The following is a 22,867-nucleotide window of genomic DNA, read 5'->3' as shown; positions in this document are numbered from 1 at the left end:
GAGCATTGTAGTGCAGCAGCTGTGCAGCATGGGACCAGCTATTTGAAGAAGGCTCCTCTGTTAGTCATCACTGACCTCATTTTGATCAACCATCAATATGCTCATCCTTTCATTTCAAAATACCCAGAAAGTCTTCATGCAAAATGAAGCACACTCAGGAAAAAATACTCCAAAAGGATTTTGCTGGGCTGTTTGGCAGTTTGGGAAATCTGCAGAATCACTATCATTTGACAGTTTTCATAGCTATTTTTTAAAAAAAGGAGTTTTAAATTAGTACTGTGAGAGCCATGTGGAATCTGGAGTCAGACTGGGACAAAGCTGGATCTCAAATCAACAGTTGTTCTGCTGTGGAATAGGGTGGATTTTGGGGCTTATTCAGCTTCTCAGCTGAATGCTGGGAAGTGATAAATAAGCTGCTTCATATTTGAAGGAAAGACATGAATAGCAATGTTAATTTAAAAGGAGGAATTTTGCCTCTGATCCATTGTCCTGGCCTGGGACAAGGACACTGGGCTCTGCAGCCAGCTCTGCCAAGGACTCTGCAGCATCTTGGGATCTTGCAAGACCTGTGATGTCTGTGTGTCTGTTTCCTCCTCTGTTGTCCAGAATTGCTTTGGGACAATCTGAGTTTATAAAAGTGCACTTGACAAGAGACTTCAGCCAAGCTACAAAAGCTGCACTGTGCATAATGAACTCCTCATGAGAGAGGCCACCATCCTTCAGCACCAAATTCATGCAGCCAGTGCAGTCATGGGCCTTCATCTTGCAAATGCAAGGCACAGCTTCCACACCATGGGCTGACAGGAGCAAAGGTGCTGTGCAGAGCTGAGACCACAAATCAGGAGGCAGAGCTGGATTAACTAGCATGTACAGCAGGACCTGGTGTGGAAGCAAGGGTAGGTGTATTATGTGGTCCTGCTATGCTGGGCTGCTCAGATTTTCTTGCACAAGCAAGAAATATCCCCTTTTCCAGGTTCTTTCAAATCCCTTGAACTTGGATAATTGCCAGAAGACCAAAGGAGCACAGTGGAAATCCAGCAAATCTCTCTGTTGTCCTTTTTCAGGCAGTGATAGGACTGATAAGGGGTCTTGTTACAAAAAAAAAAAAAAAAAAAAAACAAAAACAAACAAACAAACAAACAAACAAACAAAAAAAAATTAGAGATCCTATTTCTTTCCCTGTTTTCATAGAATCATTCCTGGTTTCTTTGTGTTTTCCTTCCCTTTCATGAGCCTGAGCATCTGTACCTGAAAGGTTTCATAACCCACCACTAAATGGCTTCAAAAGGCAGCCTTAAACAGGTGGTGTTTGACAGCAGAAACTCAAGCCAGGCACCAACCCCAAGTATTTGCTGAATCAGATTCTTTCATTGTATTCAACAATAAAACCTGTAAAGTGAGAAGCAGTGAGAGGACTTGAACAACAAAACATGATATTTACCAGTAAAACATCTAACCCAGGGGATGGACAGAGGAGAGAGGAATTAGGAGAAGGCAGGAAGCTGTGATGCACAGTACCACCTAGTGACAGAGCCTGGCTGCATGAGAAGGGCAATCCCATGTTTGCAAAGTTCAGGGTCCATTTCCCAATCCCATCCTTAATCCGATTTCCCAACTGCGCCACATCCGTGACCATCTCTGGCAGTGAGGGGACAGCACCAATCCAGCAGCTGCTGATTTTTTCCTCTTTTTCGTTGTTTCTTTTCTGCAAAGCAGGGGTTGGATGGGCAGGGTTCCTTGTGTCCCACCAGAGGCAGCAGTGGGTGCTGATTTGTTGGCTGTGTGGGGCATGCAGGTTGGGCTCAGCGCGCATCTCCCACTGAGTCACCCACGAGGAATTCCTCAGTGCATTGTTGCAAGCAGGGAAGGGGAAAATGCAGGGTCCAGTGAGTAATGCAGCCTTTCAGGGCATCTGAAATGAAAAGAAATGCCACAAACTTGTTCCATTTGTAGAAACGATGTGAAAGAGCAGTGTGACAGGCTCTGCTCAAGAGCCGGCTTGTAACCTTTTCCATTAATTTCTTTTCAAAGAATTGCTTATTGAAGGCTAAGCTGCTTTTTATAAGCCTTAGAGGCTGAGTGTGTCTTTGCCCTTTTTTTATTATTATTGCTGCTCCTCTCCCTTGCTCTCTTTTTAGAGAAAGCAGTTACTGTACAGTGGTGGTGTTTCTCTCTCTGAGACAAGCCCAGCATCGAGATGGGAATTCTGTCACCTTTTGGCAGAGGTGGGATTGCATACAGCAAAGTGAACTCGAAGAAATCCAGTTCTGTTGAATTTCCCCACATTCCAGCCCACAGGTTTACCCATGATCCAAGCAGATGTGCTTGAAAGAATTTGATTCCCTCTCCTCATTTACACACGTTCTGGAGCCAGGGCTAAAAGGCTCCGCTCAGTCTCCACGTGTGGGTGGGCAGCACAAGAGCTGGTGGGAGGCAGCACAAGAGCTCTGCACCTCCCTGCAAGGCTCCATCCACATGCAGGGCTCCTGCACACATTCTGCCCTAAGTGTTTGTGTGAATTACAGTGGGGTGGAAGAGCCTGGGCCCACTCTCTGTGCTCTGTGTTCTGTGTCAGCAGGCAGGGTGGGTGTGTGTAAGGTCAGAGTTAGGGTCAGGGTTAGGGTTAAGGTTAGGGTAGCCTGTTTGTCCTCCCTTTTTGTCCTCCCAGAGAAAGGATATTCAGGCTCTCTCCTGGTCCTCAGCTAAATCTTCCCTAGTTGATGGACAGACTCTTGCTTGCACACCAAGCAAGCTGAGATGACATTCTAAAACTGACATCCCTTCCCTGAGTTTCACTAAAGACTGGATAAGAACATGAACACCAATGCTGCCTTTCTTTCAGTTGCTAAAATCTACTAAATCACTGGAGTGCAAGAAAAAAATTAGCACATTTGTTGGGGCCACCAAGATGGTTTTGTCCTGAAAAAGGTGATGTAAAGCCCCTGCGTGCAGTGATCCCAGTAAGAGCACCCATGCCACCCATGGAATGAGGCCTGTCATGCAGACAGCCACCCCACAGCAAATACAGCATTTCCAGCATGATTTCTTCTTAGCTTTCTTACTCTTCTTGAGCTCATTGCTTTTTTCTTTCCCACAATCCATGGTGCTATGTCCAGCTCTGGAGGAGCTCCTGCAGCTGCGTAAACACTCCTGAGTGAATGGGGCCCTTCACAATGGAGCCACCAGGAAATCTAAACACTGTAAAGGCCAACAATTCAGCAGGGACATAATCCTGTCATTACAAGCCAAGCACCAGGAAAACACAGTCTGAACTGAGTTGCACCCCAAACAATAGGTTTTCCACCCCACAGGTCTCAAGGAGTGGCTCTTTCCCTCAACTTTGTTCAGCCATTCTGCAGATGGATTTTGGGATCTCCTCCCTCCCCACCCAGGATTTGGGATGTCTCCCCATCAGATTTTGGGATGTCCCTCCTCCCCACCCAGGATTTGGGATGTCTCCCCATCAGATTTTGGGACGTCCCCCCTCCCCACCCTGGATGTTCCAGCTACATTAGGCTGCACCAACCCCACTGCCCTTACAGGCCTGCAGTCCGTGTGGAGATGGAATGGAGGGATGATAAATGCAAAAATATTAACAGGTTGAATTCTGCAGGGTAAATGTGAATTATGAGAGTGAGTTTACTGCTGATTTATACCAGCCAGGCTGATGGAGAGCTGGGTCAGGTTGGCTGCTTCCACAGGCACAGGGGTTTATGGGCTTCTAGGCAGCAGAGTGAGGAGCAGAAGTGGAGGAGCCTATTCCATGAAGTTTTTCCCTGGCATGTGGGAAGAGGTACTGGAAATGCAGTGTCATTTACTTCTGTCTGTGCATTTGTACAGTGCCTTTGTCCACTGTGGTCTCTTCTGGCTCTCAGGTTCCTTCCTTGGACCCCTGCAAGCTCCCTTTCCCCAGGATGTACTAATCATATATATTTTTCTGGAATGCAATCACATGCAAAGCAACTCTCATTAATCTCTGTCCATTGCTTCAAGGCAAACTTCCTTAGCTGTAAATTGCAGATTTTACCAGGATCTGACCTTGAACAGAGAAGCCAATATAATACATGCTGATATGGGCAAACTGGCTGTGAGTCTCAAGTGAGCAAACACCAAGCCAAATCCCAAAGTCCAGAATTAGGCAGCTTTATAGTAACTGAGGAGCTGGCTCAGTGTGCTATTGGCATACAGGGAAATTAATCATATCCTGCAACAGCGTTCACAGGATGTGTTTGATTTATTACTAATCCTGTACACCCTTGCAGCAGCTGATGTGCTGCCAGAGGGGGCTGTAATGATGCAGCTGGCACCCCTGTCGTGGCAGCCATCAACACAGCCAGGGCCTGCTGCTGGATCCATCATCCTCAGCATCTCCTACCTGAGCTGAAAAATCAAGCCCTGGAGCTCAGAGTTTAAGTTTTCTTCCTACATAAATTATATTTATATTTATATTTATATTTATATTTATATTTATATTTATATTTATATTTATATTTATATTTATATTTATATTTATATATTTATATTTATATTTATATTTATATTTATATTTATATTTATATATTGTTACAGCTTCTTATACAAGGATAATAATACATAATATGCCCAGAGTGAGGGAGTATGTGTATGTGTAAAATAATAGATATTTGAAATAATAGATATAGATATTAGATATTAAAATAATATATACTTCGAAATACTTGAATCTGCAGAACAAATCTGATCTTGGCTCAGCCTGTGTGAGTTTCTATCCCAGCTGCCCCGTGCTGGGCAGTCAATGGGGAAGCTGTGCATCACCCTGAGGCCAAGATGATTTGTAATTGAGAATGGAAAGACACAGCTAGAGCAGTGCTGTCTGCCCAAAACACATCTGACCCTCATGAGATTAGGCCATGGAAAGAGGATATGGAAGAAATTAAATTCTCATTCTCTGAGGGTTTCTTGCCTTGTTTCAGTCCTGGGCCTTGCCTGATAAAAGGCATTTCAGATTTTAAAATTCACAACCCAATGTTTGGAAAAATTGAAATATATTGACTATGGCAGTTTTTATATTACATGTTTTTCTTAAGCTTTAAAAAAAATTGCAAATTAATGCCCCTTTATCGGTAGGGAAAGTCAAAATAAATTGTTGTGAACTTTCCCACTTTTTCACAACCACATATGACTCTTAGCAAAACATAAATTTCCAGGGCATTTTTCATGGGTACTTTCTCTGCCAAAACACTATTTTCATCAGCACCTTTCCAGTTTACCCAAGCAGCCCCTTTGCTCAGGGAGGGGCTGGTCATGCAGCCAGCACTAAATGTGCCTGCTGACCAGGAAAGGGCTGTGTCCTCTCACACCAATGGCACCACTGACTAAAGGAGATCAGACTTATTCAGTTCAGCTCACTCCCCATGGAAAAACCTGCCTTGTGCAGGGCACCAGAGTCTGACTCTCAGAGCAAGGGTGATGTGTTTCCATGTGTAAAGATGAAAAGCAAGGTAAGACAGCTTCTGAAGGAAGTCTCACTGAGCTCAAGGTTGCTTCAAAAGACCTTTCTTCTCTAGGATGTGCAGTCATGGCATCAGTTAGGCCTGGCTTTAAATCCCTCAAAATCAGAGATTGAGTGGCAGGGCTGGTTTAAATGCACGTAACTCATAGCTGTGGACATCAAGATATAAGGCTTTACCTGTTTTATTAACACTGGGGCAGTGTTTTTGCCTGACATCCCTACCTCCTTCCACCCTGGCCAACAAAGCAGAGGGAAGCTGGTGCATGGCAGGACAGCCTTGCATCACCTGGAAACCCTTCCCCAGGGCAGGGTCCTCCTCCTCCAGCACAGGCAGGACATCTGTGCCCCACTCTGGGGCAGGGATCCTGGTCAGGCACGGCCCAGCCTGGCTGTTAATTATCCCACAAGGAAGAGGAACCCGCTGCGTAAATCATGAAACCAGGGCTGTCAGCATCAGAGGGGATTCTCACTGGGATGACAGGCATGACCTGCTTTTCATGCTTTCTCCTTTCATTTGGTGACATGCTCTCATTCAGTGAATAATCTGGAGTTTTTCTCTCGGGGGTTTCTCCCTTGTTCCTTCAGCACTGAGGATAACCAAGGTGGGGATGTGGGGCAGCAGTCACACAGCTTCAAATGCCCCAAACACAGTGTCCTGCAGCTGGGTAACTCTATTCATCCTGGATCCATAAAGTCTTATTCAATGACAATGGTACATAATGCACAGCACCTTCAGGATTGCCTTCAAAATCCCCTCAGCATGGTCACCCACTAGCTCTAGTGCTCACTGAGATGCATCCCACACCTGAGCAATAAATATCCATCAATTTTGCACATAAACATATGCACGTGTATGGGGAAGAGTCCTTAAGGCAAACAAACTGCCAACCCTCCTGCAGCAACCTTTGGTTTTATTCTGTGGGCTTGTTCAGAGAGGGAAAGGTGGGTTCTGATTTAGGACAGTCCTTGTTGTGCCAGGAATGGAAATACCAGCCTAAAACCCCTATTCAAACACTTCCAAAAAGTGGGGTTGGTTTTTAGCACCTAGGATTCAGCATGTACTTGCACATCACCCCAAATGAGTCGCCTCAAGTTAATGCAGCCCTGAGTCCCCATTTCAGCTGAACTAAGATCTCTGTTTGCCTAAATGTGGCATTTGGCACAAGGTCTCTCAGCCCTGCACCAGGGCAGCATTAGGCACCAAACATGAGATGTGGCAGCATTTTTAGACAGGTGGACATTCAGGCCCCATCTCCCAACCAAAATCTACCATGTTCAGCAGAAACTTGCTTTAATCCCTTCTAGCTCATCAAGCTGTTGATAATTATAAATCATAATTATATTATAATAGTAAGCCATCAGTTACTAGAGACTACAGAGAGAGAAATGAAAACATTCTCTAAATTTATGCTGTTGCAAAGTGTTTTTGACAGACTCTGCTGACAGCACCTTGCACCTGCCATACTGAGCACAACAGCAGGCTCAGTACAGGTCACTGCCTAAATGGGGGTTGAATTTTTGTTTTATACATTGCAGATCTTTAATCCTGTAGGAAAGGAGGCTCAGGGGTGATCTTATCTCTACAACTACCTGACAGGAGGCTGCAGCCAGGATGAACTCTTCTACCAGGCAATAAGTGACAGGAGGAGTACTAGGGGAGGTGTACTAGGGGAAGGCTCAGGTTGGACAGGGGGAAGAATTCCTTCACAGAAAAGGTGATGAGACTTTGGAATGGGCTGCCCAGGGAGGTGGTGGAGTCACCATGCTGAAGGTGTTCAAGGAAAGCCTGGATGTGGCACTCAGGGTCATGGTCTGGTTGATAGGATGGAGCTTGGTCATGGGTTGGACTTGATCTCAGAGGCCTCTTCCAACCTCACTGAGTCTGAGATTCTGTGATAACAGTAGGGTCCAGCAAATAGTCTGGAGCACAGGGAGAAACTTGCCCTTTCACAAGCATCTTCTGTGCCCACATAGCACCCAAAATTCAGGGCCAGCTCCTCCTGCCTGGACAATGTGGATGCAAAGCATAGGCAAAAGCACTTTTTGCAGTGATTTTTTGCAGCCATCCTTGGGGGAATCTGTCACAGACATCTTTTATGAAAAATCCTTTCCTTAGGATTTTTCCTCCTGAGAAGCTGTGAGGCCTCAGGAACAAAATGTAAACAATGGTTATCTGCTGCTGTGGAATGCAACAGGTGCATCTGTGATTGGTCTCATGGGGTTGTTTCTAATTAATGGCCAATCACAGCTGGCTCGGACACAGAGCCAAGCCACAAACCTTTGTTATCATTCTATTCTTCTATTCTTAGCCAGCCTTCTGATGCAATTCTTTCTTCTATTCTTTTAGTATAGTTTTAATGTAATATATATCATAAAATAATAAACCAAGCCTTCTGAAACATGGAGTCAGATCCTCCAGATCTCTTCCCTCATCCAAAAGCCCCTGTGAACACCATCAGAGGAAATCATTACCCAGGAAGCCTCAGGTGGCGTTGGGTACCCAGTGCTTTCCACAGCTGCAAGCTCAGGAAAGAGTCAGAGCACCATGGTTGCTCAAGAGAGGCAAAGCCCATGGAAAGCTGGGTTATATTTATGATTTTAGACTGGCTGGCATCCTCAAACACCCCTCAGCAATGCTGTAGCCACAATTATGGTCCTTAAGCTGCTGCCAGTGGTGCCAGGGCACTTGGTTGGAAAAGGGAACAGTGAGACACAAGGCACTGCTCCCATTCCATTGCTCAAGCTGCCAGTGAGGCACACAGCCCTGTGTGCATGGATATCCCTCGAGATGGGCTGTGCAGAAGGTGCTGGGTTTGTCATATTTATGTAAAAATAAATATATATTTATGTAAAAATAAATTAAAAAAAAAAACTTTAGGCTCTGTTTCAGATGGAGACAGGGGTTTGGGCAGGCCAGCTCCCTGGGTCTGCTCTGTAATTCAGTCCCTCATCTCTTGCAGGCAACCAGAGGCCACTGCAGATTGCACTGGGGGTTAGCCACAGCCTTCAGAAAACTATGGGAAAATGCACTGTGTCCACCGTGCTTTGTCAAAACACTGAATAACAGCCTACCAAAGTTGGTAAATATTCCATGAAAGGCAAGGAGGCCACAAAGTTCATGTTTCATCAGTGGCCAGTCCAACATTTGCATCTGGCAGGGATCATGCTCTGCACCCAGAGCCATGTGAGTTTTCAGCTTTAGCATTGTGCCTTTAATGCATTTTTCACCCCATCTCCTCGTTTCTAGGGATGCCATTATAAACACAGGACCTGGTTTTATTATCCAGTAGCAAATCAATCCAGCTATGCTGAGCACAATCCAATTATTGCTTGTAGTTACAGGAGGCTGAAGAAGTCATAAATAAATGAGATGGTATTTAACATGTCAGTGCCACCCTAAGCACCCAGACCCTTGTTGGCTCTGTGAGAATGGCTTGGTGCAGGGAGGATTTTTGGCAGCCAGGCAGGGCAGCACTGTCAGAAGGCAGGTTGTGGTGTCCCATGAGGGCCCAGACAATTGCAGGATAATTGAGGGGTAAATGCAGGTATTTTTTTCCTTTTCCCAGCATGAAGGTCAGCAGGGGCCTCTTCCTGCCCCAGTGGGAGCAGAGTGAACCTGTGCATGTCCATGCTGCAGGAAAACCAGGAAAAGGTGCTTTGTGAAACCCCAGACAGCTCCCAAGGGGACAGGGCTGAATGCTGGGCTCACTTCCCTTCTCTTACCACCATTCCCAAAGCATCCCAGATGTTTGGTTTTGGGTTTCAAACCTTATTTTGAGAGGGTTGGGGTTGTTCAGTGGAAATAAAGCATCCTGCAGTACACTAGTTACTCATTACCTCGTTAGCACAATGATGTATGAGCAGCCACAAGTACAACGATGCTCAGCTGCAATATAAACACACTCACTGCTAAACTGACTCATTTAAAACACTATTCCTCACATCTGGCTTTCTTTTGGATTGGTTTTTTCCCCCTCTGTTCTATTCTTTTCCCTCAGATTGCTTTCCTACTTCTAACTTCACTTGTCCCAGTTTGTGCAAGCTGTGCAAGGAGGGAAGGTGTCCCCAGGCAGGCAGGGACCTGCCACACGGAGCCTGTGTCCATGTCTGTGTCCCTGTGTCCCCAGTGAAAGCAGCCCAGAACTCTACCCTTGCTGTGATAGTGCTGAGGAAGATGCTGGTGTTTAACTTGTGCCCTCATTTATATTCACCTGTAGGTTCAAACAAATTATTTTTTCTAAGTTGTTGTTGTTTGTCGCAGACATCTTTTATGAAAAATCCTTTCCTTAGGATTTTTCCTCCTGAGAAACTGAGAGGCCTCAGGAACAAAATGTAAACACTGATTATCTGCTGCTGTGGAATGCAACAGGTGCATCTGTGATTGGTCTCATGTGGTTGTTTCTAATTAATGGCCAATCACAGTCAGCTGGCTAGGACAGAGAGTCCAAGCCACAAACCTTTGTTATCGTTCCTATTCTATTCTTAGCTAGCCTTCTAAGGAAATCCTTTCTTCTATTCTTTTAGTGTAGTTTTAATGTAATATATAACATAAAATAATAAACCAAGCCTTCTGAAACACGGAGTCAGATCCTCATCTCTTCCCTCAACCTGAGACCCCTGAGACCACTGTGACTGAACATGGTCACAGTTGTTGTTGTTGTTGTTGTTGTTGTTGTTGTTGTTGTTGTTGTTGTTATTACTACTATTATCTGTTCCTGCCAGGGAGTGTATAAAAATGACATTTGCAATTCTGCACCATCCCTTTATGTGATTTCGTTCCTGGTCACTTGGTACTGCAGAAATCCGTTTTCTTCACTAGTTTGGAAAAAAAGCAAGTGAAGCATCAAAGCAGGTGGCAGCTTCTTGATTCTGTTTGTCAGAAGCAGCAAGCTGTCCTCAGCCACCCAGCAGTTTAAGGATTTTGTTTTGAGGGAATAAAAGGATGAGAGGGAAATGGGGCATTTCCTATGCATTGCCTTGTTTATTTGCTTGGGCTTGCTTGTTTCTCTGTGAGAGGAAACCAGCAGGAAAAATAATTTCTAGTGAAAGCCATGAAAAGGGAAGACTTCCAGATTTCCCTCCAGATATTTTGCACAGCTCCACATAAAGTATTTAGTAAGCTGCTACTGAAAAAACTCCTTTTAAGGGTTGTTCTTCCCATTCCTGACAGCAATAGAATAGCCTCTTATGGGGTCTCCACTCTCCAGGTCTGAGTGTTGGCTGGATTTTAGCTGAAATAACCATCTGAAACGTTGAGAACTGGCATCCCTGTTCTTTGGGGGAGCCTTCTAACATTGTTCTCACTCCCACGGATACAGGGCATGGAAAGCCACAAGGAGCAGCCAGGTCCTGATCTCCAGAGCTTTTCCCATGGGGTTGAACAGCAGTGGCTGCTGCACACTGTCCCAGCTGCTCTAGAGAATCAAGGGCTAGAGCACACTGCACACAGATCCACGGCATCATCCTTAAAAGTTATAAATCTAGTGACAAGACTTGAAAACCCTCCCTGTTTCTAGGTAGGCTGGAGCCCAGAGCCCTGAACTCAGAGCGCATGAGATCCCTCCCTTGACTCAGGAGCTGGCACAATCCTCAGACTCAGCTGTAGGTCTGCTCAAAATCTGAGTCTGTGTGCTCTTCCTAGAGGGTTTATTTCTTTCTAGAGGGTTTATTTATTTTAGCCTTGGTGGAAGCACCCAGCCCAGCCCTGGCAGCTGCAGGAGCTGTGTTTTAAGGGCTCTGGGAATAACCACAGAGACAACCTATGTGATCACCACTGGAAAAACCCACCATTCACCACCAATTATCACACTCCAGGTCTCAGGAGAGGCTACAATTATTCCCTGCTCCAAGTCTAGAGAAAATCAGCATTTTTCCAGTAATTGCAGTGTAGTAACTATTGTAGATGTTGACTTTTTAATAGCAAACACTGCTCAAGCATTAGATTTACAGCCATGTTAGTTAGCTTTAGTGACTTGGGAATCAATTACCTTGCTGTGGAACATGACCAAAGATTATAGGGTAGCCCATGTAATAATTTACACTGCCATCTAGGAGGGAAACTGTACCTCCAGTGTTTCACATAGACAGACACCCTGTTTGCACAGCAATAATTCCAGTAATAACAGCCATAAAAAGGGAAAAGGGGGAAAGCAGTGACTACAAAATAGGGACAGAGAGCACTGGGAGGTGTTGGGAACTTTGCCATTCTCAATTATTTTTTCTTTTTCAGAGTAATAATGGTGGTAGCATTTAGTTAATGTCAGTGTCTCCCCAGTTTAACTCACTTGGGTTGGTGCTGCTCAGGAGAAGGCTCATCCAGCCCAGGCTCTGGGACACAGCCTCTGTGTGTGTTGTGCCACCAGCAGCACAAATCCCAGTGCCAGCCCTGCCTCCCTCACTCACAGCTTGCCCTCCTGGTTGGTGATTTCCAGGATCATTTCTCTAGGCAGCATTTTGTCCATTTTCTGCCCACCTCTCTGCTCCCCAGCACTCATTTCCACACTTGACTCTTTTATGCCACACAGGGCAGGAAAAATTTGTGCCTATTTCTCCAGGTCCCTCTGCACAAAGAAAACATCTTTCCTTCAGCTCCTTTGAAACAAGACCACCCATGTCAGCTTTTCAGTCTGTGTTTCCAAGCAAGTTATGGACAAAGAACATTTAATTAATGTTTCTCCTCCTGCAACCAAGTAGCTGCTGTGACCCTTTAACTATTGGCTTTGTTCATCTTTCTCTCATTTATTTCCCATTTATTTCAGTCCTCCCTTCACATGAAGCTGGCAGCTGAGCTTTTGGAAGCATCCAAGTACAGCAGTCCCCCTCACGAAACAGCAACCAGAAAAATGATATGAAAACTGGTTACTGTCATTATAAAATGAGCTTGGACAGAGTCTTCCATATGCAAATATCCATCACCATACAATAAAAAGTGTATAGTAATATATCAGACAATTCCCTTGACTCTAACCAGCAGAGCACATGCCATTTTCAAAATTACTAAGGTTCAAAAACATTTAAAATAATGGAATTAATAAAATGCATAGAATTGGGCTCTATTCTCCTTCACCTCCTGGATTCAGCCCAGAAAAGCAGGTTTTCAGAAAAATGTCATCTACCATGAGATTTGGCAGCCTTGCACTCTCAGACCGTGAGGTCACTGTCACTGCAGCTGTCCCTGGGAGGAGGAGGAGGAGGAGGAGGAGGAGGGCACAAGTATCTCACTGCAAGCCAGGGGACAGGAAAATTAGCATTGCTCTAAATGAGGAGCCTGAGTTACAGTGGGGAAACAGCATCACTGCCCCTCTGAGATGGTCCAGATCCTACAGGGATGTGCGACCCCACTCCAGCCACCTGCCCACCAGGTGGGGACATCAAGCCAGGGTCCCCAGAGAGCAGCACAGCCCTGTCCCCTCCGTGGTGCTGGATCCTCAGCAATCCTCTGCAGACAAAGCACAGGAAAACTTTTACCATCCCTTGTTACAGCTTGAATATGCAAAGGATAAGGTACAAATGCGTGAGCTCCCAGTGCAGGTGTTTGTCCAAATTTTGGAGGTGCAGTTTATTTGTATTTAGTTGTAGTTAAGCAGTGATTGCAAACATCAGGGACTGTGGAGCATTTGGGTTTTATTTCCTCTCCAACTCCCATCCAGCTTTCCATGAGAATTGCTGCAGAAATTCTTGTTTTGCCTGAAAATATGTATTTCACTAACCATGACTGTGTTTAAGCCTGTTCAGTTGCTTTAATACCAGCCCTTCCAACACACTTCGTATGAAAGTGTTTTCAATGTACTCAAATTCTTATCAACAGAGTGCAGTCACCATCACTGTGTTTTGCAAAGCCAAACCACAAATATTAGTGAGTTTGTTGGATAGTTTAATTGCCAGGTATCCTTTCTGACCAGTGGAATATGCTGCTATAGCATATAGAATATGCTAATATTCTAATATTATAGAAATAAAATAGAGAAATATAATATAGAATAGAAATTTTTACCATATTTTGAATGAAACAAGCCCAAAGAGTAATTGCAAAAGGTATCACTTTAACAATAGTTGATTTGTGTGCTATGTCTGAAATCTCTATTCACCTCTCATGGTTTAATGAGTTACGCTTCACACTTAGGACAGAGAGAAGCATGTTATGATTAAACTCAGGTTATAGGTGAAGAGAGAGGGATAATACAAGATGAAATGTCACTGAGAAATAGGTGGGAGAGAACAAATTCAACCATAATCACAACCTTTTCCATCTGAAAAAGAGGCACTTACTTTTCCTTAGCCCAAAGACTGCAACAACACTAGAGAACTGCAGAAACTACAGTTATAGTAACCATCCAGTACTGGGGGTTTGCCAGCTGAGAAGTTCAGTGGAGCCCATCAGTGTTCAGAAACAAAATAATTCCTGTTTCTTACTGTCAGCTGCCAAGGTGGTCATGGGGAAAAGGTGCTACTACAGTGCCAGTCCCACATCCCACCTCTGAGGCAGTGTCAGCCAGGCTGTGTCAGATGTTCTCAAAGTGGGGCTTAGATATATAATGAGGTTTTATGAATCAGCACTGATCCACCCTTTCCTGCAGAAATGGAGCAGGGGGTGACAGGCTGAGTGATGAGAGCATTTTTGAAGCCACAGCAGCAAGGGTAAGAAAGGGTGATTAGAAGATCACCCTTTTAATGCACAGGCTCTTGGTTTGAGACGTCCCCAGGACATATGATTTTCAGTTTCTCATCTCTTATTTTTGGGGAAAAATATCTTTGCCACTTATCCTACAGCCTCACAAATGTCTGCAAGGCCTGTCACAGTCATTAGGTGAAAGGCATAAAGAGTCCTCTGAGAGGCATCAATACCCAACTCTTGTGTCCCAAAGAGCAGCAAGGACTGCTGAGTCCCATCCTGGGACACTTCCAGGCTCTCCTGCCCTCTCAGGGCTGGTCTCCAGCATCCCTGGGTCTGTGTGTCCCATGCAAACAGAGTCAGACATCCCAGGGACATCCCAGGTTGGTGCAAACCCTGGGATGCTCAGAAGCCAGACCAGCACTGTGCATGGAGAGGAAATGAGCAGCTTTTTGTGAACTAATCAAACCCTTCAGGCTCCTTAGCTGAGGGTTAACAGTGTTTGTGGTGACCACCCTGGGCAGGGTGTCAGGAGAGCTGGGGCTTATCCTGGTGTGCCTCAGTAATGAAAAGGAAATAGTTTTCAGATGAGCAATAGGAGCCCATGCTCCCAAAGACATCAGATAGGCAGCAATCAGAGTCAAGTTAAACAATAAATCAAGTAACACTGAGCCTTTGCTCTAGCAGAGCACCATTATGGCTGGTTCTGTGTTTATTTAGAAGAGATTAGCCCATTTTAAAATGTTTTCATATTAAATGTAATTTGGGTGTTTGTTATTGACTGGGTCTAAATGCAAACATTATTGGTCAGATAAATATTTTCTGACATACAAGGTCTGTTCACTGCACTTTTATGACATGAGGCCTTCCTTGCTCCAAGATTTATTTTCTGTTCCCTTCCTCTCTTTGTGGGGATTGCTTCATAAAGATTAAAAAAGTGTAAAGTAGAAATCACTGATAAAGCTGTCAGAAACGGAGCAGCCTTTGTTAATCACCGGTTCATTAGCTGGGGAAGAAGAGGGGTCTCGAGCCAGCACAAAGGGTTTGGTGTCACAAGGGCTGTGATTTATTCCCAAGTCTGTCTCTCCCCCTCTCTCTGTGCCCAACTGGGTACAGGATCTTACCCAGGTAAATTGATCTCTCCACGACTCCATTTTCCCATCTGTTCAGCTGAGGTAATGATCTTGCCTCACAGAGGCAGTGAAAACTTTCAATAAGAAAAGGTTACCTGAAAAACCACACCTGCATCTGAAATCAGGCTAACCCCTACTAACACCTACAGGAGCTGTCCCTGGGTTTGTTTGGGGGGCAAGAAATGGAGTCGAGAAAAACACTTAAAGAAATAAAATAGTATAACCAAAAATGAACAGAAATGGGAAAGCAAGCTTACAGTACTTTTTATTTCAATTGCTAAAATTGTCATTTTACTGTGTCACTTTAGTATCTCCTGAGCTCTTCTTTAAGGTTGCAGTTATGTATTGAAACATTATCTGAGTGGCTTTTTATTTTTTGCTACATTTGTTTAGAAAAATATTTTCATAATTATTTCGATGCCATTTTGAAACGTTCTCAGGATTTTCTGCAAAATGTGAAATAGAAAGTTTTTCCAACTGGTGTAAGTTTTACAATCCTCAGTAGAAGGCAGTGTAAAACTACAAAAATATTCTTCAAATCTGAAATCATGCAAACTACAAAGGCTATTTTAGTACAAAAAGCCAAACAAATGAGAATGAGTTTGATTTATTCCTCTGTGCAAAAGAGAGTAGTGCTTCATTATGCAGCTCAGTGCAAGAAGTGCATGTAGATTTTGCCTGACAGGAGGCACGTTTTTGGGCTTGGCTCTCTCAGCTGATTCATTTGATGTCCTTCACAATCACCTGAGCTGCCTTTTGGCATCTAAGAATGCTTCTGGCTGTCCTTCACCAGCACCACTCTGCAGCACCTGAGGAAAGTGTGGGGGAGAATAATTTTGCCTTTTTCCAGCCTTGTTCTCAGGTCTTTGCCATTCACTCCCCATCTGCTCAGCAGTTCCCCTGCATGGATGAGGTTGTTCACTTGCCTTTGGATGAAAGAGGTTTTCTCTTAGGTTTTCTCTCACTCGTAGCATTTTACTTCTGCCTGCGCTGGAGCCATGCTGGTGGTCTGAGAGCATCTCCCCAGGTGTCCCCCAGCCAAAAAGTGCTCTCTGACAGCACCATGAGCATCTTCTGCAGCTCCTGTTCCTCCCCTGGGGAAAGGCCTCTCCATCTTCCACCACCACCAATCCCTTTATATGGGTGTAAGGGGCCCCTGCCATGTCTGCTCCTTCCTGCATTGCTTTGCTTTCAAGCCATTTCAGGTGGAAATGGCAATATTTTGAGAATAGGAAGAAGTTTCTGAGGCAGAGCTTTGCTCAGCTCTGAAGGAAAGGGAAGCACGTGTCCCCTCTACCCCAGGGGAGAAGGGATTTGTGAGGACTTGACCTCCATCAAGGAGTGGAATCCCTCATCCCTTCTGTTCCTTCTGCAAGGACAGACATGGCTCACTGCACGTTCCATCAAGAAGATTTCCTTCCTTCCTCTTCCCAGCCCCAGACCCAGGTGGGTGCAAAGAGGAAGGAACTGCAGGATTGTCTGCTGTCTCCAGCATCACTCCACGGAGTCCTGGGCGACCCTGGAAGGACTGGTGGCACACCAGGCTCCTCCTTGGTCCCTTATGCACACTTGAGCTGTTTTTGCTTTGTTTGGCCTCTTGGATGCCAGGATTACCCGGAGCTAACTGGGACACAGGCGACTTACACGTGGCTCCTGTCCCTTTGCACAGCAGCCCCAGGCAGGATTTGGCAGCCCAGGGTCATGGCACCAACCAGCTGGAGTTGGCTTGTCCCCACCATCCCTTCCAGCTGCCTCGTGGGGACCCAGCTTTGCTTCCCTGCCTAATAATCCTGCCAGCATGCACTTCCCTTGCCTAATGAAGGGAGGATTTATTGCACCAGCTCTCTGGGAACGTCGAGGTCTGCTTCCTTCCCTCTTCAGCTCTCTGAGACCCTTTAAGTACAGTCTGTGTGAAAATTAATCAGACGCCCTGGAGGCTTATTTTGTCCGAAGCTAAAGTCCTGCTTCTCCCTTTCCCCCCGCCTTTTGTGCCCCAATTACTTAAGGGATTGTCCTGGAAATTAATGAAAGCATGACAAGGGAATAACACCCCCAGTTCATCTCAGAAGGGAAGTGTTTCTATGAAAGGTTTAACTGGAAACATCTCGTGGTTCACCCAGCAAACCTGGAGACCTTCCCAGTTGGAATCACGCTGTGCCATGGCAGCTGGTGTTGCATGTGCCCTATCCTCATGATTTAGGGGTCCAGACTCAGTTATGAGTCAAGTCCTGCTCTGAGCAATTGCATTTTGCTTTTTTGAATGAGATCCCTGTGGTTTCCACCTGGTTTCCAAAGGCCTCAGCACGAATTGTCACAAGGTCACAATTCATCAAAACTTGTTATGGATGAAAACGGAGTGACGGGGACAGGCTTGGTGGTGGTACACATAACCCTCCATCCTTTTTTTGCTGGCTCTGGTCCATGGAAGATGAGGGCAGCCTGGTGGCTTGGGTGACCAACTGGGTCACATCAGTCTTTTCTACCTCCCAGTACTGAGGCCTATTCAGTGTGTGGAGGACACAGATTGTTCCAGATGAAAGGAGGTGATGCCATTGCTTCTTCTCCAGCCAAACTACATCAGAGCTCATGAGCAGTAACACCATTTTATACCACGAATTTCAGAGGGACCACGTGAATTAACCCACAGGCTAACCTGACATTGCATTTTCTAGGTCTGGCTGACCCTTGTCATGGCTACAATAAGTCAGCTGCATTGATTTACAGTGAAATTTGTATGCCTAACAGCTTAAATCATCTCTGGAAATGGATTTCAGCTCCCAAGTTACTTAGGCCCATGTTGCTTTTTAAGTTTTCAGGCTTTTTAACCTTTTACTGCCACTCAAATACTGTAAGTTAAGAGTTGTGCAATCAATGAGAGTCAGGCCATTGAACACCTCCCACAGGGAGGCAGGCAGTTAGACACCTTCAGCAAATCCTGAATGATCTTTGAAAGCATTTTCCTCACCTTCCATGGGTTTTCAGCTGTGCCATATGGGGGAAATGGCATTGACTTCTGCAAAGCACTGCACCTCTTACAGATGCAAATCATGGAGTAAGTGTGAATATTACTCCATGACATGACATCTCCTCCAGCCCGTTAGTGCTAATTAATGCAGTTCTGGGGGTAGACAGTATTCATTAAGCTTTTCTGAAACTACTAGAAATGTTCATGTAACAGCTCACACATTCTGATGGCACCCACAGTCCTATCACCACGTTCCCTGTAAAGTATTTTGGTTCTTTAATCTTTGCTAACGAGAGTGGGAATGAATTGTCAACAGCAATTCTCCAGCACAAGGCCATGGTGTTTCCTCCTAGCTTTATTATCAGGAGCCAAGACAAAGGAATCTGCATGTTCTTATTATGGCACAGAGGCATCTGCTTGCTGGAAGCTGGATTTTGTGTATGTCAAAGTTAAATATATGGGTTACTGTTCAGTTTTTGGGACTTGCCATGATAGGAACCAGCTTGGAAGGAATGTGGCCATTTCTTGCTTCTCTTCATTGCAATGACAGCAGCTTTGCTGCCTCCAGACTGGATGTTTGCTGCCAGGGTGTATTGTTTGGGTAGTGCCAGCTCCAGAGACTTTGTGAGATTATGGAATTTCCTTGAAGAAAAGGACTTCTGCTGCTGCTGAATCATAACTGGGAAATTTAGAGAGGAATGTGCATGAGATTAATTACTTTTATACTAGGGAAGAAACACAGATCTGCCCAGTTTTTCTAGGAAAGAAGGGTGCAGTGAATAAATGAGAGGAGCTGGGGCAAAACCCTTGTCCAGTTCTGGGGAAAAACCCCTCTTTGTGGTTGAGTAATCACAATCAGCTCTTGGCAAATACAATACTCCACTGTCTTTCCACATTATAAGAACAGCTCCCATTTCTAAGTTCTAAACTGTTAACTCCATCAGGTACCTAGAGGATGTTATCTTCCCTACCCATCCAAGGCCCCACATGCAACACTTACCCAAAAGGATGTGTTAACATTTCCTGCAATAGTGGCAGATATTCCTGCTACATTTCCTTTATCCATCTCCACCTAGACAAGCCACTTGTTTTTTATTACAAATGTTACTTCATGTGGGAAGGTGATTTTTCCTTGCTAGCTCTAATCAGGGTCAGGACTGAATTGCTGATTAGGTTCATGCTCTTCTTCAGCACTGCAGACAGAACCTCCTTGAGACATGTTGCGTCCTCTGCTGAAGGAAAGAGCAGAAGAGCATTTGGGAGCCTACTTTAAGTTTTACCTTTTTCTGAAATTAGTAGGTTTAAAATTCCAGGAGGTTTTGCAGTTTGTGTTCTGGTGGTTTGCCCCTCAGTGTTGCTTCAGCAGCTGGATGCACACGTGGAGGAGATGAACACAAAATTCCACAATCTTTAGCCTTGCAATGGAGCCATGGACAGCCTGCATTCTCTGGCACAGGGATGGACACCTTTGCTGCTTCTTGTCCCTATTTCCTGACCTTGGGGTCGCCTCCAGAGCAGGGCTGGGCCACCTCAGCTACTTGATCCTAACCCTCAGCAGCCAGAGGTCAGAACTGCCTCAGTATTTATCCCCTTAATCAAAGCCATCCCCTTGGGTGGAGTGAGCTGGGTGGGTGAGCCTGCCTGGGCTGCAGGCACAGCTCTGTGTTTATGCCTTAAAATGAGGAGAGGGAATTGTGCTCGTGCTCTACCTTTGGTTGTTGTATCCAGAAGTATTTTGCACCCCACTGGCCCCTTTGTGTCCAGAGAGCACATAAAGACTCATGGTCTTAACTTGTGGTGGCATGAAAGCCAGCTGCAAACAAATGAAGAAAAGTTCTCACATCCACACCTCCCCTCCCAAAGCAAACACCTCCCAGCCAGTCTACTCCAGAGCATGGCACAGCTCTGTGTTTTACCCAGTGAGAATAACCCCAGTCCCAGAGAGAAAATACTGATGGAGGGGCAAAGCAGTGGAACAAGCCAGAGCTTTAACCACAGGCGTGGTTGCTTCATGGTGTGGGTGCTTCATGCTGTGCATCTTTAAATCCATAAATCAGCACTTTTTGCAGGCCCACCCATACTGTCTTTCTTGACTGATCTAATTATTTCATAGTGACACCCTTGCATGAGGGTTACTCTCCTGCAATGTGTAGAGATTGCTGGGCAGCATCCCCACTCTTTTACACCATCACAAGCTGCACCCTTCACCCAGCCAGGACCAGGGGGAAAAATCATCATTAGGGAGGCTGCCCTATTTTCCAGGGCTTCAGCCTGGCAGGAGCTGCTGTTTCCAGCCCCACGGGTGCTCGGGGCCCGGGGTTGTGCTCGGAGCACCCCCGCTGCTCTCGCCCCTCTCCGTTATCATCTCAAGGTGTGCACGCGTGGCCAGGGGGTGAACACCGCATCCCTCCATCCCTCCATCCTCCTCCCAGAGGCGAGGGGGAGCCCAGATGTTGGCAGGCCCGAGCCAGGTTCATCTGTTTCACATGACCCAGCGCCAACTGCTGCTCGCTGCCCTCCTCCCTCCTTCCTCCTCTTTCCTCCCCCTCCTCCTCCTCCTCCTCCCTCCCCGGCTCCAGCCTCGCAGCAGCCGCGCAGGAGCCGGGGGCCGGCAGGCGGGGAAAGGGAAGGAGCAGCAGGGGGAACGGAGGGTTCCGGCATGCGGGCAGGGAGGATGGGCCGGCCGTAGGAGCGGCGGGAGCGGAGGGCAGGGCCGCGCACCCCGCGCACCGGCGGCGATGGATGCGGGGCGGTAGAGCCGCGGCCTGGAGACGCCGTGCCGAGGGGATGCGCTGGTGCCGGGCTCGGAGCTGAGGGGCCGCCGGGGCCGCCGAGGCAGCGGAGAAGGTAACGGGGTCTTTGTCTGCCGAGGGCAGGCCAGGCGAGGCGGGCCGGGGCTCTCCGCTCGCAGCCCCGGCCCCCGGGGAAAGCCCAGCCGCAGTGTGCGGGCTGCTCCACGCCCCCTCCCTCCATTCACCTCCAACGGGGAGAAATGTGGGCAGCAGCTGCTTTGCCTGTCCTTTCAGAAAAACCCATCCCCAGCCCCAAACCCTCGGGTTCGGTGGGCGAGGAGCGGAGCCGAGCGCGGCGGCGGGGAAGGAGGAGACGGGGTGTGTGTGTGTGTGTGAGGGTAGAGGAGCCGGAGCTGTGATTCCTTCCCCCCTTCCCCAGCAGTCTGGCTGTCTGTCCCCACTGACGGCCAAGATGGACTGCTCCTTCCCTTCCCTTCCCTTCCCTTCCCTTCCCAAATGGCTGCAGCAAGTTTAATGCACAGCCGGGGGCTTCGCTGAGGGGAAAGCCCCCCCGGCTTGGTTTTCCTTTCCCCCCATGCGCACCTTTTCGTGAGTCGGGAATAGAAAAGTTGCTCCAGATTCAGGGCTGGAAAAGACAAATGTGCACAGCTCTGCTTCCAAACCGTGCCCGTATGGGAGTGCATCTGCACGCCCTGCAGGCTGGCTCGGCGTAAGGAGGGTTCTTGGCCGCATTGTTACCGCTGGCTGCTGGGGAGAGCGGCAGAAAAGTTGTTTCAAACCTCTCCATAAAATTTCCAGGAGAGACAATTGTTTCTAATAATAGCGCTGGCAGCGGTTTAGCAATACGGCACACACAGATGCGGAGCTATCTAGCAAATCTCTCGCAGGCAAGTGAGGTCGCAGGGAAAGCTGAACTCCCAGCTCGCTGGTTTGGTTTGGGGTTTTTAAACCTTGTCCTGAACAAAAACCCCGGCCCCGCTCGCCCTTTCCAGCGGCCGAGGGGGTGTGGTGCCTGTGCCGGAGCGCTGCATCCATGGGCTCGGCTGAGCCGGGCTTTCCCGTGCCTCGGGTATCGGGAGGGGCTGGATTCCGGCTCTGCCCAGCTCCAGATGGATATCGGGGTGTCTCGGACCCGCTTCCCTCCGGATCGGTGCCCGGGGGTGATGCACATCCCCACCCCATGCATGGAGGGGTCTGTTAGGGGCGTGGGTGTCTGTGCCATCTGTGGGTGTCTGTGCCATCTTCCCTGCCTGGAATCGCCTGCCAGGCACCAGAGAATTCCCGAGGGAGCTCAACCCCTCTGGCTGGTCCCTTTCTCCTTGGGTGGTGGCAGAAGCCCGCTGGGGGCTGCTGGCTGTGCTCTCACTCGGACCGTGATGCTGACCCTGGCCAGGCTCAGCCTTGTGGCTCAGAGCTGCTGCTGGGCTCGACCCTCCTGGCACAAGTTACAGACAGCCTGTTCTCCTCTAAATATTAATATTTGAAGGTGGTTTTAAGCATCATTGCCAGGCAGGTATGTGCCACGCTCTGCAGGAGGGGTGGTTTCTGCAGCCCAGCTGTGCTGCTGAGCAAGGAGCTGTGGCAGAAGCATGAGGAGGCAAGGATTTATTGCTCATTGGTACAAGAGGGGATGTTTTGGAGGATCTTCAGCTCAGCACCACCTTGTGCCTCTGCTAAGGTCAGCTGTGTCCCTCAGAGGACCAACCAGGCTGAAGGAGTTGGCATTGCCCATCCATCATGCTGTGTGATCAGTTTCCACAGAAGGGAGAAGTGCACCAGTGGAGCAGAGCATGAGGATTTATGCATGTGAAAAATAAGCATTTTGTTCTTCAGTGAATTTTGTTCTAAATGCCCAGGCTAAAAATAAGAGATCTCTCATCTTGAGCATAGACGCACCAGTGAGCCGCTCACAAC

General features: G+C 47.0%; 1 protein-coding gene across 6 annotated transcripts in view; it reads left to right on the top strand.

Moving 5' to 3' along the window:
* The window catches only part of FRMD4A (FERM domain containing 4A), a 372,469-nt gene that overhangs the window by 203,029 nt on the left and 146,573 nt on the right, over window positions 1-22,867 (top strand). The window contains exon 1 of one of the 6 annotated variants that reach the window (XM_058022120.1): window positions 20,919-21,047. The exons of the other annotated variants lie outside the window; for them this stretch is intronic. The gene's annotated coding sequence lies outside the window, so the exon portion shown is untranslated. Of the gene's footprint in view, window positions 1-20,918; window positions 21,048-22,867 lie in introns of those variants that run through there. 6 annotated transcript variants of the gene reach the window in all.

The sequence above is a fragment of the Melospiza georgiana genome, chromosome 4, assembly GCF_028018845.1.
Source record: "Melospiza georgiana isolate bMelGeo1 chromosome 4, bMelGeo1.pri, whole genome shotgun sequence".
Lineage (NCBI taxonomy): Eukaryota > Metazoa > Chordata > Aves > Passeriformes > Passerellidae > Melospiza > Melospiza georgiana.
The sequence above is the reverse complement of the archived record's forward strand: the minus strand, read 5'-3'. Positions and strand labels throughout refer to the sequence as shown.